The 16,610-nt window shown below is 42.3% G+C and overlaps 1 long non-coding RNA gene across 3 annotated transcripts in view; it reads left to right on the plus strand.

Annotated features, from left to right (window-relative positions):
- LOC110832533 (uncharacterized) overlaps nucleotides 1–16,610 on the plus strand; it is a 97,935-nt gene that overhangs the window by 40,297 nt on the left and 41,028 nt on the right. The window contains exon 4 of one of the 3 annotated variants that reach the window (XR_015535395.1): nucleotides 6–24. The exons of the other annotated variants lie outside the window; for them this stretch is intronic. This is a non-coding gene — a long non-coding RNA (uncharacterized LOC110832533). Of the gene's footprint in view, nucleotides 1–5; nucleotides 25–16,610 lie in introns of those variants that run through there. 3 annotated transcript variants of the gene reach the window in all.

Consider the following 16,610-nt stretch of genomic DNA (forward strand, 5'->3'; position numbering starts at 1 on the left):
GTTAGTTACAGGTGCCGTGCAAAATGGACGTGGAAAAGTTGATTTGCGTTTTATTACGCAGTTTGCAAATGAGCAACTCGATTCCTACGGACATATTGTAATATGTTTGGAAGTGCCTGAGGTAAAGTTGTTAATCGGCTTCCTTGGATGTGATAAGTTGAAATAACCAGGTATTCCAATTGTAGAAGATAGTCAGTTCGTATTTTCTAATAAGAAGAGTTTTATTCAAAACTCAAGACAAAGAACAAAGGTGTATAGTAAAGTTGAACAGTAAAGTTACACGAAGTATATGCTATGACTTCAAGATCACCTGATGCTGTGCTCTGGGGTCATGAGCTTATATAGAACATCAAACGAGATGGGGTTTTTGGTGGGGTGAACAGTCAGGTCAAGAGGTTTAATGTCATTCTCCTCTGGAATGCGACCCCACTCATACACATGAGCGATATGTTACAGGGAATGGCGCCACAGAAAATGTATCACCCCTAAAGACCCAGCTGTAAGTTACATGGGCCAGACACACATTTGAAGGCGTCTCGTATTAAGTCTGCTTAGTCTCAATGTGTGGAACAAGAACCTATGTTACAATACATTCCGAAACCATCTCTGATAATCTTGGCGCTTTGAGTATTTCGGCCCGTATGCACGTACGAAAAAAAGTCTTTTGTACTTAACATTGCAGAATGAACGTTAGTACAAAATAAACGTAATTATACGTCAGCCTATCTCTTATGATAAACTTATATATATATATTACTGCACTTTGGCACTAAAACTATTTCAGCATACGTCAATGTAAGCACAAGTCGTTCTTCCTGCACGATGGGATTTGCATGACAGTTTTTCCATTTCTTCTGCATCTTTTCGCTTGTCACACTCAAAATATAATCAAACGTTTCGATTTCCATTTTTAAGTACTCGAAAAATCTACTTGGATAATTTCTTAACTTTTTCTAGAGATGGTGATATTCTCCAAAATTATTTGTGTCGACATTGACTGGATGCACTTGATACTCCCGCAGAGATAATTATTGTCGCAACAAGAACCATTTAGAAGCACAGCTATCCAGTAATTCCTCATCGTCACTGCCACTACTTGAATACATAGTTTTTACAGGCACGTCTAGTCGTCAACTACCAGTCTCTGAAATGGAATGATAAGCCTGAAACAAGAGTCACTCTGCACGCCCTCGGTTTCTGCTAGGCTACCTTCTAGGCTCCGAGAGAGAGAGAGAAAGAAATTGATGGGGGAAGAAGTAAGTGACACTTCGATATCAGGGGGGAGAAAGAGCATCTTATAGTTAGAAGGTCCCCAGGAAATGCCCTCTCGTCCTTCTGTTAAGGATAAAGTAAGAGTGAAGACGTTAGTGCGATAATTGGCAGAGAAGACGGAATTTTGAATTTTGTATTAGAGAAAGCTGAGGCTATTGATTTGGAAGTTTAGTACATAATTTAGAAGTTCCTGCTGAGGGGGGGGGGGGTAAATTTTGATTAATTTAAATCGGGAGGGCTGCATGAGAAGCATGCAGTGGCAACTTGGAACTTGGGAACCATCTCAGCATTTGCTTGAAGACAGGAAAACCTGTGTCGAGATGGCCGGTCGCATGACCTTCCGGATGCGCACTGACTACTAGCCAGGGGTCCGGCAGACAAAAGAGGAATTTGTACGACCCCTAGGTTTCCCTAACTTGTGCCATGGGCTTTATTGATAAAGTCAGGTACATGTGGTGCAATAATACAACATAGTATGATGAATGCAGGTCATCCGTGTGTCCATGGTCTTCTTCATCTGTTGGCTTCGTGGTCTGGTCCATGGCAGGGGTTCCGCTAGAGCGTCCTCCGATGAGCGGCTGGCTAAAAATGAGTACAGTTTCGCCCAAAAAGGACTTTAGTTTGTTTAAATACTTGCAATTAGTAGGGTATGTGCAGGATCAGTCCCCTAGTAGGGCCCGCGGTCAACTGTATTTGTCATAAATGGGGTCATATTGACCTAATTGCTTGATTTGGGAGTTCTCACTTACTTGACTTTTAGCGTAAAATTTATTTGCTAGCTTCCTGACATGGTTGCGGAACGTCTCCATGCCAGTTTGCTCATGTAACATTTCGATTGACGTTACCCATGGGAGTTTCGTGATAATTCTTAGCACCTTGTTCTGAAAAACTTGGAGCTTACTGATGTGTGTTTTGGCCGCGTGTCCCCATGCAGGGGCTGCGTACGTTATTATTGGGCGTAGGAGTGTTTTATAGATTGTAAGTGCTAGGTTAATGTTGATGGAGGAGGACTTGTTAAGGATTGGATAGAGTTGTCTGAGCCTGTGGTTGGCTCTGCGCACTGCTTTACTTATGTGTGATCTGTAGGTGAGTTTGCGGTCCAGGATGACGCCAAGGTATTTGACTTCATTTACCCGGGGGATGGTTGCTCCAAAGATCTTCAGGGAAGATACTTCGCTGCGGAGGTGTGTCAGCCGTTTCGAGAATAATGCCACCGAGTATTTATTGACGTTAATCTTAATCCTCTATTTTTCAAACCAAGACTCGAAAGTTGTAATTGCTTTATTCAGTTTATTTGCCGCTAATTGTATGCTGCCTGATCGAGCAGTGATGCTCGTATCATCAGCGTAGATTGAGACGGCCACAATTTTGTCTTTTTCTAAGGGTGGTAAATTATTTATATAAATATTGAATAATACTGACCCTAACAGGCTGCCTTGGGGACTCCTGCCTGAATGGGACGCCGTGTAGATTCCGAATTTCCATGGACAACCGTGAAGACTCTGTTATTCAGGTAGTTGTGCATAATATGGATAAACTGTGCGGGAATTCCGGCCCTGATGAGTTTAGAAATGAGTCCGGTTGTCCACACCTTGTCGAAAGCTCTTTCAATGTCCAAAAAGAGGGCTAGTGTTGTTTTGTTATTGAATCCCAGGGTAATGCGTTCAATGAGGCTTGTCAGTGCGTGAGTGGTTGAGTGACCTTTTTTAAATCCATATTGGTCTTCCCGTATTAATTTTAATTTTTTTAGCTGAGCGTTTAGACGTTTCAAGAGTATTTTTTCTAATATTTTGGCGAGCGAATTTAAGAGGCTGATTGGCCTGTAGTTAAGTGGTGAGGACTGATCCTTGTCCGGCTTGGGAAGCATGATTATTTTTGCAACCTTCCACTGAGACGGGAAGTAGTTGTTTGTTATTGAAGCGTTGAAAAGCGTGGCTATGAATTTGAGGGCTGGTGGGAGCAAGTTTCTTAATACGATATTCTGTATGCCATCGGGACCAGCTGCTTTGCGCGATTTGAGATGGCGAATTACCCAGCCTAATTCTTTGTAGTTTGTTTTTCTTACCGAAAATCCCTGACAGTGTGCTCAGTCTGTTGAGTGAAATCAGGGTCTAAGTCCGTGTCGGTCGTAAAAATGTCCTGTAGTGTGTCTGCAAAGAGGGTCACCTTTTCGTCATGTGTGACGGGGGATCTACCGTTAAATTTCAAGGGGGGTATGTAAGTGGTGCTGTTTGTTAAACTTTTTGTAATTCGCCAAATATCCCCGTTATTACTGGTGTCTAGCCCTTGCAGCGTATGTTGCCAGGTGTCGTTTAGCTGATTTTTAATGGCCGCGTCTATTTGGTGTTTTAGGGGGTTTATGCGGGGGCGAAGGGCGACGTTGTGCGTCCTTTGCCACGTTGTTCGCAATTTATTGCGTTCCCGGATTAGCAGTCTTGTCGACAGTGCTATTTGCATTGAACTGAAGGTCCTGGTTTTGCTTGGAACTGATTGCTTGATGGTTAGTTGTAGCACGTTGGTAAGTTGGGTGACTGCGTAGTCTATATTTCCGGAGGTGTCGCTTTGTTTGCTAGGAGTGTGGTGTTTAAGTTGTTGTTAACCACAGACTGGAAGAGTTACCAGTTAGCGTCTTTATAGACAAACGTGGTTTTCGGGAGGTCAGTTTGAACTGGGCCACGTATTGTTAGCATGACAGGTTTATGATCTGAGTGGGACAGAAAGCCTAAGGTTTTGATATCATGGTGAGATTGGACGTTGTTTATACCGCGAGGTCCAAGACGTCAGCTCTTGCCGGGTCGCTATCCGGAACGTGAGTAGGGTTAAAGGCTCCCGCACACCAGAGCGGTGGCGGTGGCAGGCGCGATGGCGGTGGCTGTCAGATATTTCCTGCTGAACTTATAGACGCTTTCAGGCAGGCAGCGGTCTTGCGGGCAGCGTTCTACTCCGCGGTGGCGATCAGATGCAGCTTGTCGAGTTTCATCGCTGCCCGCGTCACTGTACTTCGTACATTTCTTCCTTATATCTCCCTTAAATAGGTCCAGTACATCATCAAAGCATTCAATTGGCATCCGAAAGTAAATATAGAAACGTCCTTCATGTTGTCGCAGTTGCCGATATAAAGTATGAAATTCTCCTTCATGTTCACGAAGTAGATTAAGGTCGTGAATCCACGTTTTCTTACGCTTCTTTCTGAAAAATATATTAATTGTGATGTTAATATTTGTAATTACTTTTAAAATTTCTACAATTGTACACAATAAAAGGAATAATTACCTGGCTTGCTGCTTCTCCTCATCATCAACTAGCGCTGCCAAAAGTAACGCTTCTTCTTCCAGACGAGATAATCGCTGCATCGTTTACGATGTTGTGCTTACGCGATTTTTCAAACTGATCGCTACCACCGCGTTGTATGGTGTGAAAGGACTTGATCGCCACCGTGACCGCCACCGCTCTGGTGTGCGGGAGCCTTAATGGGGGCGGCGATTAAGTAGTCATTTTTGTTGTAGTGGTTGAGCAATGTTTGTCCCGGGGCGTTACTCCTGATGGAATGCCACATGTTGTGCTTCGCGTTGAAGTCACCCGCAGGAATAACTTTACTGCCCTTTTGTAGTAAAAGGTCGAGGTCACTCACCACTAATTGGCCTGGCAGGTTATAGATTGAAATTAAAGTAATCTGTTCCTTGTTAATATGCAGCTGGATCGCAGTGGCTTCCATGTGCTGTAATTTTGGTAGAAGGATTTGCTTTCGTATTAAGATAGCTGTGCCTCCACCTGGTCGCTCCTCTCTGTCGGACCTGTACACATGATAGTTGGGGCATTTGAATTTCACAGCTGACTTTAGGTGCGTTTCATTCAATAGTGATGTTGGATATTGGGATGTTGTTTGTTTCCAAGTAGCTGAAGAATTCGGATTTTTTATTGCTTATGCATCTGGCATTCCAAAACACTATGTTCATATTATTGGACAAGGAAGCCATAATTAATGCCGAGCAGTTGTGTTAGGAATGTATTGAAGATAACAGGTAGGGCACTTTCGTAGGGATGTTGGACAAACTGGAAGAGCATGGCTGTTAGTGGTTGGAGGAGGCACTGGAAGGAGAAAGAAGAATTGAATGACCTGACTATATTGTCAAAAGTCTCTGATTTGGCGGTCGGTGTAGAAATTTCCTTAGCGCTGCTGACGTGGCAACGGAGTCTGGCTGTTGTGGATGTTTGTCTGTGCTGGCGGACGGTGTTCAGGCTGCGACTGGGGTCCCGTTACGGTACGCTTTTGTCCTTGTCCGGGGGGGTGAGACAGTGTGTCGGACCTGGCCTTTGTCCTTTAAGGTGCGGTCGGTTGGGAAGTGTTTGTTTTATTCCCGTCTCTCTCTACTTCTGAAGAGGGGATGGGGTTCTGCGAGTGGTCTGTTGTGCTACGGGATTTTCCTCGGAGTACTGAGGCAACTGACCCAAGTTTGGGCCGCGGGGTGTGCAGGTACTGTGAGAAGGGTGGGTGGTCCGTGGGACCAGATTCCGGGGTTGAGTGGGAGGCAAGTGCACTTGGTTCGGAATAAATTGGCAGCGGAAAGGAATGTTGGTTGGCTGCACGAAGGATTGATGCGTCGGCGTACCCGTGTGGGTGCCGAAGACCAATGGTCTGTTCCAGGCGTTGGTCTAGGGAGGGCTGGCTGTTGGACAGGACCAGCGTTGAAGGGTTTTCCCGTAGCCTTCTTCTGGTTGAGCCTGCCCTCTTTTTCCATAAGGGCCTGGAAAAATGGGCAGTCCCGGAATCTGGAGCTGTGGTCGCCGATCTTGCAAAGGGCGCACGTTGGGATAAAATCCGGCTCGAGTCGGGCCGTGCACTCCCATGAACAATGGCTCCCGGAGCAGTAGCCGCAGGGGCCTGACAGCTGGCCGCCACGTGGTAGAATTGTTGGCACTGCACGCGCTGAGGCGGGACAGTCAGAGTCCTGTATGGCTCCACTTTGGTTTTAATGTAACATAGACTCTTCAGTTCTAATATTTTATGGCTTTGGGATATGTTCTCTAGCTCTAATATATGCATGGACAATTGGCTCTTGTCTCGCCACACAGTCATGGGGATGTCATTCTGGACAAGAAATCCCATTGCCTGCAGCTCTTCCTGTATGACTTTGGGAGGAGTGGAGGGAGGGATCCCTTTGATGACGGCTTTGGAGTTTGAATTCTGAAGAAGATTGAATGGCACTTTCTTATCTTTCAGGGGGTCTCCCTCCTCGACATTCTGTCCGGAGGGAGCCAGACATAAACAAAAAAATACTCAAGCCACCCCAGACTTTTAATGTACCCCTTCCAGATGTAGGGTGATGACTTCATTACGACCATCGCTTCATTGCGACGGACCAATTGAATTTGAATACAGCTTATAGGCGCGTTCCCGCCGTTATGGGGAACGAATCAGATCGCCGCATTTAAGTCAAATTTAATAACAATTACTTAATGCAGGAGTATTTAAGGGCTACTGTGGTTACGGGGGAAGGCACTCTCAAGTTTTAATCCTTCCATCGAGAAGACACGTTTCTATCAAACGCAACAGCCGAATCATTGAGCCGCTTATTAGAAGTGTAATTACGAATATAAGCTTCTCCGAAATATCACAGCAACAAGAGAAGAGAAGTCGCTCCATCTGTGCTAAAGCCGCCTCACCATCTGCTCCACGTATATTCCCTGGGCGTCGGAGGCTCTTGCTCGCCGACAACCCCACACCACCGTCAAAAATTCCCTACAATATCTCCACACATACCCCACGTAAATAAAAGCTGTAACCACCTGAGCACCAGGCTAAAACAACAGCGAGAAGCAGAATGACGTGTGGTTGAACCAAAGGGACGGTTACAGTACATACATTCCGAATTAGTTACGTTTATACTGTATTGTGGCGTTGCAGAATATTTTCCGGCAAAACATAATCATTTTGCCATGGCACAGATCCCACACTGTTAAAATAATTCAAAAATCTTTCCCTGACAGTCTGGGCAGGAGATGAGGGACAGTGGGAAACTCGTTAATCCATTCATGCGCGTCACTAATTAGATGACGAGGCATTTGGCTATTTCTAGGTGCACTGAACTAGATCTCAAGCACCAACTTCCCACTTGTGGGGCGTGGTAACCCATAGTTGTGAGACCGTAAATGGTAGAGGGCTACTCACATTTCGCCTACCACCATGAATAGAAAATTACACCACCAACCCTGGGAACGGGATAGCTGTTGTTAGAAAATCAGCGCAAGCGGGACCCCTAAACTGGGGGTGGATCTTAGCCGCACTAGTGTTGTGTATTACCGAGAAAGGCCTCGCGGAGGCGTCCACTCGACTACAGTCGACCCGCCGCCGAGGGAACCACCCACGGCTTGCACCACTCTTCATTTACAAATAAAATTTCTAATGCTACGTGTACTACATGTACTGGCTAAAATTGTACTACAAGTACAACCACCAAAACAAATGAAGGTGGGGGATTTAGAAATAATTAACAACAATTAAAAGATCTGTACTTGTACGAGTTAAAATTGTACACATGTACAACCACCAAAACATATGAAGGTGTAGGATAAAATTGTACAACAGTACAAACACCAAACAGAGGCGTATAACTTAGAACTAAGATAACAAATTTAACAATGGCGGTATAAAGGGCCGCATAAAACATTAAAAAGAGATAACAAGTAAATGAAAGACATGAACAATAACAGTGATAATAATAATAATAATAATAATGGCTGTAAAGGGCCAAATTAAGAAATTTTTGATTCAAGTCAAGCCAAATTAAAATTAACATTCAAATTTATACGAAGAGGGCTATGCTTAACGAGGGTCGAACTCCTGACCCTCACCTACTACATAGCTGGAGAACCTACACTGGTTAGGAGAGGTTGCAGCCCCCAGATATGAGCAGGTAGCGTGCCCATAGTGTTAGAGGATTTGACGATTGTAGTCCATAAACGCATGATATATCTCTATGGAGCTTCTTAGCGCCATCAGAGAGATAGTCTTCTGATGGCTCCTATCTATGCCCAACTTTTCCAGACATTTTATGGTGTCGACTGGCATAGCTCTATTCCCAACAACAATGGGCATGACTTCAGCAGACGGGACAGCCCGCTCCCGTTGCATAGCCGGCAGAAGGATACCGTACTTTGTTTCTTTTTCAAGTTTAGCGACTTTCAGGTAATCCCCATCTTCGTGGCGGACGGTTACGTCGATCACAAAGACCCCGGCCCGGTTCTTTATAACCAGATCGGGTTTGAGTTTCCCCAAGTCGCTATGGAGTTTTGGTTCCTTAGTAACTTCTGCGGCTGTATCACTTTCTAAAACTTTGTCCATATTGAGATCACGTATCTTATTATGGCGGCGGATCGTAGCTGCTTTAGTAAATGTGCATTGGCCTAAAATATGTGCTAGTGTCTCCTTGGCCGCAGCACATTTATGGCAACTAAGATCCGCTTGGGGTACGGCGCGGTTGAACGTGGTTCTATTTCCTGCAGGGCTGTTATAAACCGACATGGCTTCAACAGCGTGGGGTCATACAAAAAGGAGTTCCCCACTTTATCCCCAGCCAGGCTGTCAACCGCCCGCCCCTGGCCCAACTGTGCCGACCATCGTTTGAGCTCCTCCTTCTGCATGCGAGTTTTAAATTGTCTAAGGTCTGCCGCAGTGTTCGGATATGGCAGTCTCGCGGATTTTGCCAGACGCTCGAGACGTGCAGTCGTGCTGGCATTACCAAGGAGGGCTCGAATAGCTGGATCATCGGACTGTACAAACCTGAGTCCGGCACCAAGACTCACTCTAGTCACTAGGTGTTCCAGCTTTGGAAAACCTAGACCCCCGTCTCTCTTGCCGCAGTATATAATACCGTTGGTAATGCTCATCGGCAAGTGCATAAATCGTTTTATTTCTACCCGCATTTCTTGATCAATTTCTCTCAGTGTAGAGATAGCTGGCACGGCTAAAACCAGCTGATGCAGGTAGTGGGGTACTAGGTAATCCTTTAGGAGTGTAAGCTTCTGATGAGGTTTAAGGGGTAGCTTACTGAGCCTCGCCAAGGAGCTGCTCAAACTCGAACGAGTGAGCTTCATATAGACAGAACAAAACAATAAAAAAAGGACACAACAAAAACAATATGACACACAAACATTGAGATACATCAACACAATGAGTCAGAACAAAACAATAAACAAAAGGACACAACAAAAACAATAAGACACAACAAACAATGAGATACATCAACACAGAGACAGAACAAAACAATAAAAAAGGACACAACAAAAACAATATAACACACAAACAATGAGATACATCAACACAGAGACAGAACAAAACAATAAAAATGGACACAACAAAAACATCACATCCCACTCAAAATCAACCAACTCATAAATTACAAAACCATCCAACCTCAAGTACTTAACTTAAAAAAAAAAAGAATTTAATACCACCTAGACATAAGACAATAACTGTAATGTATTACAAACGCCATGAACTGATGCACTCACACAACAATACAATGAGACACAACAATACAACATACCACACTCAAAATAAAACATCTGACATCCAATAAAAAAAACACACATCCACTAATTAATCACAATACTTAGAGTAGAATATAAAGTCCGCTCTCAGTACATGAAAATTTTATCCCAAAGAACTACAGCCCTTCATCACTTGGAGACTAAGACACTTCACTTCCCTTATCACCATTTATTCCCAACTTAATAACCCTTAGCTTGTAACTACTTTTCTGACCCTCTTTCTAAAGGTGCCTAATTTACAGGGGAAAGACTCTAGCACGCCTGGAGGTAATTGGTTCCAGCTTCTTATGGTCCTATTTACAAAGGAATATTTGCCTACATCCGTTCTTTGTTTCCTAGTCCTAATTTTCCGAGTATGATCGTCCCTGCCCAGGTAGCATGGCTTTAATAATCTATCCTCTATCATTTTCCAAGCCCGGCCCCCCGTGTATGCTTTGAAAAGGGCGCACATTCGGGCTATCAATCTACGCTGTGCCAATGTTTCCCAACCAGATTCGTTCGTGAAATTTGCAAATTTAGCCGCTCTCTTCTGCACCCGATTTAGGGCTCTTACCTGACCTTCCCTGTAAGGGTCCCAACACACAGCTCCATATTCAAGTATCGGTCTCACTAGCGACGTATAAGCTAAACGTTTCGTATTGTTATTTCCCTTTTTTAGTATACGCAATACGAAATGGAGAGCCTTCCATGCTTTAATTAGTGTATAATTCACATGATCTGCCCAGCTCAGATCACTGCGAATAAGTATTCCTAAGTACTTAAAGCTATTTGCCTCTGGAATTAATTGATCCCCGAAAAAGTAACTCAGCTTATCCTTCACCCTAGCTCTATTGAAGCTGACTGCTTTACTTTTACCTGGATTTATCTTCATTTCATTTTCTACCGCCCATTCCCATAATCTATTCATATCTGTCTGTAACTTATCAATGTCACTACTATCCATTATTTTCCTGTATACTATACAATCATCAGCGAAAAGCCGTATATTTGAATCAATGTTTTTTCCAAATATCATTAACATAAGCTAGGAATAGCAAGGTACCTAATACGCTCCCTTGCGGCACTCCTGACGTTACCCTGACTTCATGAGATAGCTGTCCGTCCACTCTTACTCTTTGCGAACGTCCTAAGAGAAATTCCTTTACCCATAACACTACCCTCAAGTCCACACCGGTTGCAGCAATTTTTGTAATCAGCCTATCGTGTGGGACTAAATCGAATGCCTTTGAGAAATCTATTATAACCGCATCAGTCTTGATTCCCTCGTCCAATGAATCAGCAACATCTTGACAAACCGTGACTACTTGACTTTCGCATGAGTACCCTGGTCTAAACCCTTGTTGACCCTCATATAACCACTCCTTTCCCAGACTTGCCTTAGATACCCTGCTATAACGTGCTCCATTTGCTTACAAACCACCGATGTTAAACTGACCGGTCTATAGTTCCCAACTACCGATCGATCTCCCCCTTTATAAATAGGGACCACTATAGCCTTCTTCCAGTCCCCTGGGATAGAATTGTTGTTCATCGTTACCTCCAGCAGACGCGCAAGGTATGGAATCATTGCTTCCCCACCTAACTTTAAAATTTCCCCGGGGATGCCATCTGGTCCGACGGATTTATTTTTCCCGATTGCTGCTATCCGTTTCCTTATGATATTGATACTAATGGTAAACGTTTTATCTGAATCTGTTGATTGGATTAGCTGGTTATTTAGCGAAATTATCCGTTCGCAACTGAATACCGACGCATAATAAGCGTTTAGGGAGTTGGCCTTTTCTATTTGATCTGTGATGAGGTTTCCTTTAACGCCCTTGATTGCAGGAATAGTTTCTCTATTACCCTTACGTCTTTTAACATATTTGTAAAACTCTGTCCAGCTTCTCCCTTCGCTTTGCAAGACCGAAGTTAAGAATGTCTCCTGAGCCTTCTTTTTTACTATCAACAACTCCTTGGATAACCGTTTCAGCTCCGCTTGGTACTGCCCTCCAGAATTTCTCTTATTATAAACCCTCCTCACCTTTACCTTCAGACGTTTCACTTCCTTGGTATAGTATTCCGGATCCGGATTTTTACTCAGGATTCTTTGAGGTACAAAACGATCGATACCCTCGAAGACTATATCCTTATAACTTTCCCATATCTCTTCCACGCTACTACCATTTCCAGCCCATAATTTAAACTTTTCCCGAAGAAAGTTTTGTAATCCTAAAACATTTGTTTTATGGAACATGGGGACTAATCTTTCTACCTGCGGTTCACGGATTTTGTCTTCCCATTCCACTTCTAATAATACCCCACTGTGGTCACTGATCCCCTGCACAATGCTGCAAGAGGTGAGCGAACTTTCAGGCCGGACCAGGTAAACATCCAGCAATGCATCCCCTCGGGTTGGCCTATCGACTACCTGCTTGTACCCATTTTCCCATACCAGTCTATTTATAAATGCCTGACTTCTGCTAGTACCTTCCACGTTTCCCTTCCAATCTGCGTAGGGCAAATTTAAATCACCCCCAATGATACTACGCTTCGTAGAATTTCCTAAATGACTAGTTCGTGCTGCCAATCTTTCAAAAACTCGCATGTCCTCGTTAGGAGCTCTGTATATTCCTATAATTTCCCACGAATATTTTGTATCTATTCCTTTCACTTCTACCGCAATCATTTCAAAATCCTCATCTACCCATAACTCCGTACAGGCAATGAAATGTTTAACACATATGAAAACCCCACCACCACGGGCAGACCTATCTCTCCTGAAAGTTGTAAAATCTGTCCTGAAAACTTCAGCATTGCTAATATCTTCTTTAAGCCAAGACTCCGTGCCTATAACAATATCGGGGTTATACGTGTCAACTAAATTCCAAAGCTCTAAGGCTTTATTATAGATACTCCTACAGTTAACCTGCAGCACCACTAACGAATTGCCTTCAACCCTATATGCTGCTACCGAAGTTAAAGTTTCTGCCCCTGTCCTAGCTTCAGTTTCCCTACTCACCAATTTACTCGTCTCTGTTCCCCTTATTTCATGCAAAGCCTTCCGTTCTCCAGTTGATGAATGCCGCGTTTCCCTGGTTGTCCTCGTTCTGTGAGTGCCGTCCACCCAAACGTGTCACGTCTTCCTTCGTGCTGCTCCTCCACCATCAAGTCCACTAACTCTAGCGTACAGTTGTCCTAATCGTCTCCTTCCCCGTCCATTCAGATGCAGTCCATCCCCATTATGCGAGATATGACATTTGAATTGTCATCTTCTTTTTTAAATCCTGAACTGGCATTTTTATTTCGTCACCTATGTACTTCCATGCGTCCTCGCGTATAATTTTGTTATGGTAATTAGCACTTTTTGAATTCCACAACACCTCTTTAGATTTATAAATCTGTGTGAGAGCTAGACACTTTTCATTCTCCATTTTGCCGCGAAATAACACCGGAACGCCACAAGACCGTCTCAACAGAGAGCACAGCACACTGAAATTCCCTTTGCCGCGGGACAAAGAACCCCTCCGATTTGGCTCGACGCGCGCCAAGTTCGAGCGCGGCAACATGGTATCGACTTTGCGAGGCAAAGCAACGAATATTGCCTCGCGCGGCAGCCGAGCGCAATCGATACCCTGCTTAAGACGTCAACGGGGGTGGGGCTAACCAAAACACTTTCTTCAACTTCACGGTTTAGACCTTTGGCCTGTTCCGACTTCAAGGGGTTTTTTCTGTATGTAAGATAATGTGTAGCCAGTAATACTTCGTAAAAATCTCATTACGCTGGACTCAATCATCTGCTTATCTGAGCGGGTTAGGGACCAATTTCCACAGCCATATGTTGACCTTATAAAATTTGAGTTGAGTCTCTCTTAGCGTTTTGTTTTTAAGCATTCGACGTGTTGTGCCACACATCTTCCTTGTAACAATAGGAGACGTTACAGCCTAAATAATCAAATGATGCAACTTCCTCTATTATTTCATTGTTGGTTACTACTCAACTCCTTGAAAAGTCATACATTTTGTTTTTGTGCTAGAAATGGGCGCCTGAGGGGAAGACACATCTGGGGAGACCTAGACGTAGATGGGAGGATAATGTCAGGCGGGATCTATGGAAGATAGGAGATGAAGGAGACTGGATTTTGTTGGTCCAGGACAGGGTCCGGTGGAGGGCTTTGGTTAATTCGGTGATGAACCTTCGGGTTCTGTAAGCCATATAGTTAGTTAGTTAGTTAGTTTGTACTGGTATTGTAATTTTTTTACGCAAGCCATTACTAGACTTTTTCATTTTAATGGACTTTGTTCATTTAAACCAGAGATGTCCACAAATGCCCACTGGATTTATTTTTGGTTAAATACCTCTTTCCCCTGTGAATCTTGTGCCATTGAAGGTCTTCAGTTTATATTAATAGTCTATTTCTTAGTGTTCCTAACGGAAATTATGGTCTAAGGATGCATTACTAACATCATAAAAACATGAGATGATAATGTTGCGTCATATTGTGATGATTATAATTGTAGTAATAATATTTTAATATTTAATATATATTTTATTGTGATTAGACGGTTAAAATTAAACAATCATTAAAACAATCATGCAATTTAACAGACAAATGTCATTAACAGATACCCCTTCTCCACTGTTAGTCCGTTAATCAGAGGGTTTACTGTAATGACCAAGTGTCATTAATGCTAAACTCAAAAGTCACTATTTAAGCAGCCTTAACATACTAGCGTATCAAGTGACGATGAGAAAAGAAGAAAAGGAAGCTAACACGTCATTCTTTCCAGCAGTTTCCTTCTCTTTCTGTGAGTCGAGGATGATACCTATACAGGGTGAGTCAGAAGTTTGTTTACAAACTTCGTGTGCGTGTTCCAGGATCAAAAATAAGAAAAAATGTTCCTATGAACATGGGGTCGCAAATGTTTCATTTTCGAAATAATAGCCAAATATAAGTTTCAATAAATTGACTTTATATCAAAGTTAATCCAGCTTCCAGCAAATATTTTCAATTAACGTTTGTGCAGGCATTACATAAAGCACCATTATCTTACACACATTATTAAAATAATTTTATAGTTTAGATGCGTCATGTTTGTGTTAAAATTCAGTATATATTTATTTATTATTTCAGTCTATACACAAACTTAGTTTTTAAAATGTTGTTAAAATTAAAATTTAGCGCTTTTCATCGTTATTTCGATGTTACATTTCAGCGCATTATTATTTTTACGACATGTTTCGATGCTATTGCATCATCCTCAGGTTTTTTATTGTTATTTTCATCTTTAAAACTACAACATTTTAAAAACTAAGTTTGTGTATAGACTGAAATAATAAATAAATATATATTAAAATAATGTTACTTTGTTTGACGAGCCAAGACAACACCCTGATTAGATTGGGTATATATACAAAGTATGTTCAATCGCAATACAAATTTCCAAGCAGAACCAGTTCTTGGTATTTATAATGTGTAACTCACGTTTAACAAAACTTTTTATAAATGACCTCACCGGTTCCCAGAATATTGCAGTATTATGCCACGTATCTATGCATCGGGTCTTCACACAGCTGTGTGTACAATCTATTCTCTCAACCCATAAGTTGAGTTTCATTATCACTGACGTGATGCCAATGAATTTATTCTTCTCTAATTGACTATTTAATATTATTTCGTTATTTTGCACGTTCCAAGACTGATAATTTTCATAGTATAAACTAACAAGAACCTAGTCACTATACTCCACGTTTTCTTAAAACTCAAACACTGACACGAAATTAAAAAGCAAATAAGGCATTTGGCAATAAAACAAATGCATTACCACCACTAGAGGTATTTCTGATATTATCACACTTTCTCGATGAGAATGTCATTTTATCTTTAAACTTTCCTCTTCTGCTCTATTAGTTTTCAACTTGAATACAGACATAAACCAAGCAACGACTGGGAACTGTTGCCTTTACAATTCCTCAATCAGGTGATTGTCAGTAATTCAAACAATATCCGGAATAAAAATTGTTCATAAATTCTAGTTAATGACGAAGAAAGAAACTGTTGTGGTTACAGCAGCAAAGAAAGTCAGATTATAAAATTTGCAACTGCGACGTAATGGCAGTCCTGTTAACACCACAGCCAATTTCGTAGAGCAGAATACTTCGTAACAACTGATAACGAATTAGAATTTCCTCCTTATTGACCGGGTGCAAATATATTCAAAACAGCCCAGAACTGGATGTTATCTAAAGCCCATTGAATACAGTCCACATTATTCCGTCTACTTCCTTAAAGTTCCTTCTTAATATTGTCCTATATTAATATTGGTGTCTTCACAATTCTTCCCTTCAGGATTTCAGAGCTGCACTTCATTTGTATTTCCGATTTCCCCAATACGTGTCACATGGTGCGGTATAATACGAAATAGAATTCACTGTTGACAATGAAATCTTTAATATAATTTTGTTATATTACACTCTACAGACCCAGATAATTTTTGATGGCAAAGAAGACGAGAAGTGACACAGTTCGTAGTAACTTGAGTACCGACACGAAATTATAATCCTTAAAACACAATCAAAAATAAAGATGGAAATAAAATAAGAATATCACCGCAACTTAAGCTACTTCCCATGTTGCCTTTACTACTTCCTCTGTTTTGACGTGGAAGCCATTCTGTATCTTGAAAATAATGTTTTTCTGCTCGTCTCTTACTCACTATTACAATCGTACTTCTCTCTGCTTCTAGAACTTCTCTATCACACAAAACTCTATCAAGAAACACTTCCACAGCAACGGACAGGCTACTGT

This window comes from Zootermopsis nevadensis, unplaced genomic scaffold (genome assembly GCF_977971745.1).
Source record: "Zootermopsis nevadensis isolate Lab colony 2312 unplaced genomic scaffold, Znev_1.0 Znev_ptg000016l, whole genome shotgun sequence".
Taxonomy (NCBI): domain Eukaryota; kingdom Metazoa; phylum Arthropoda; class Insecta; order Blattodea; family Termopsidae; genus Zootermopsis; species Zootermopsis nevadensis.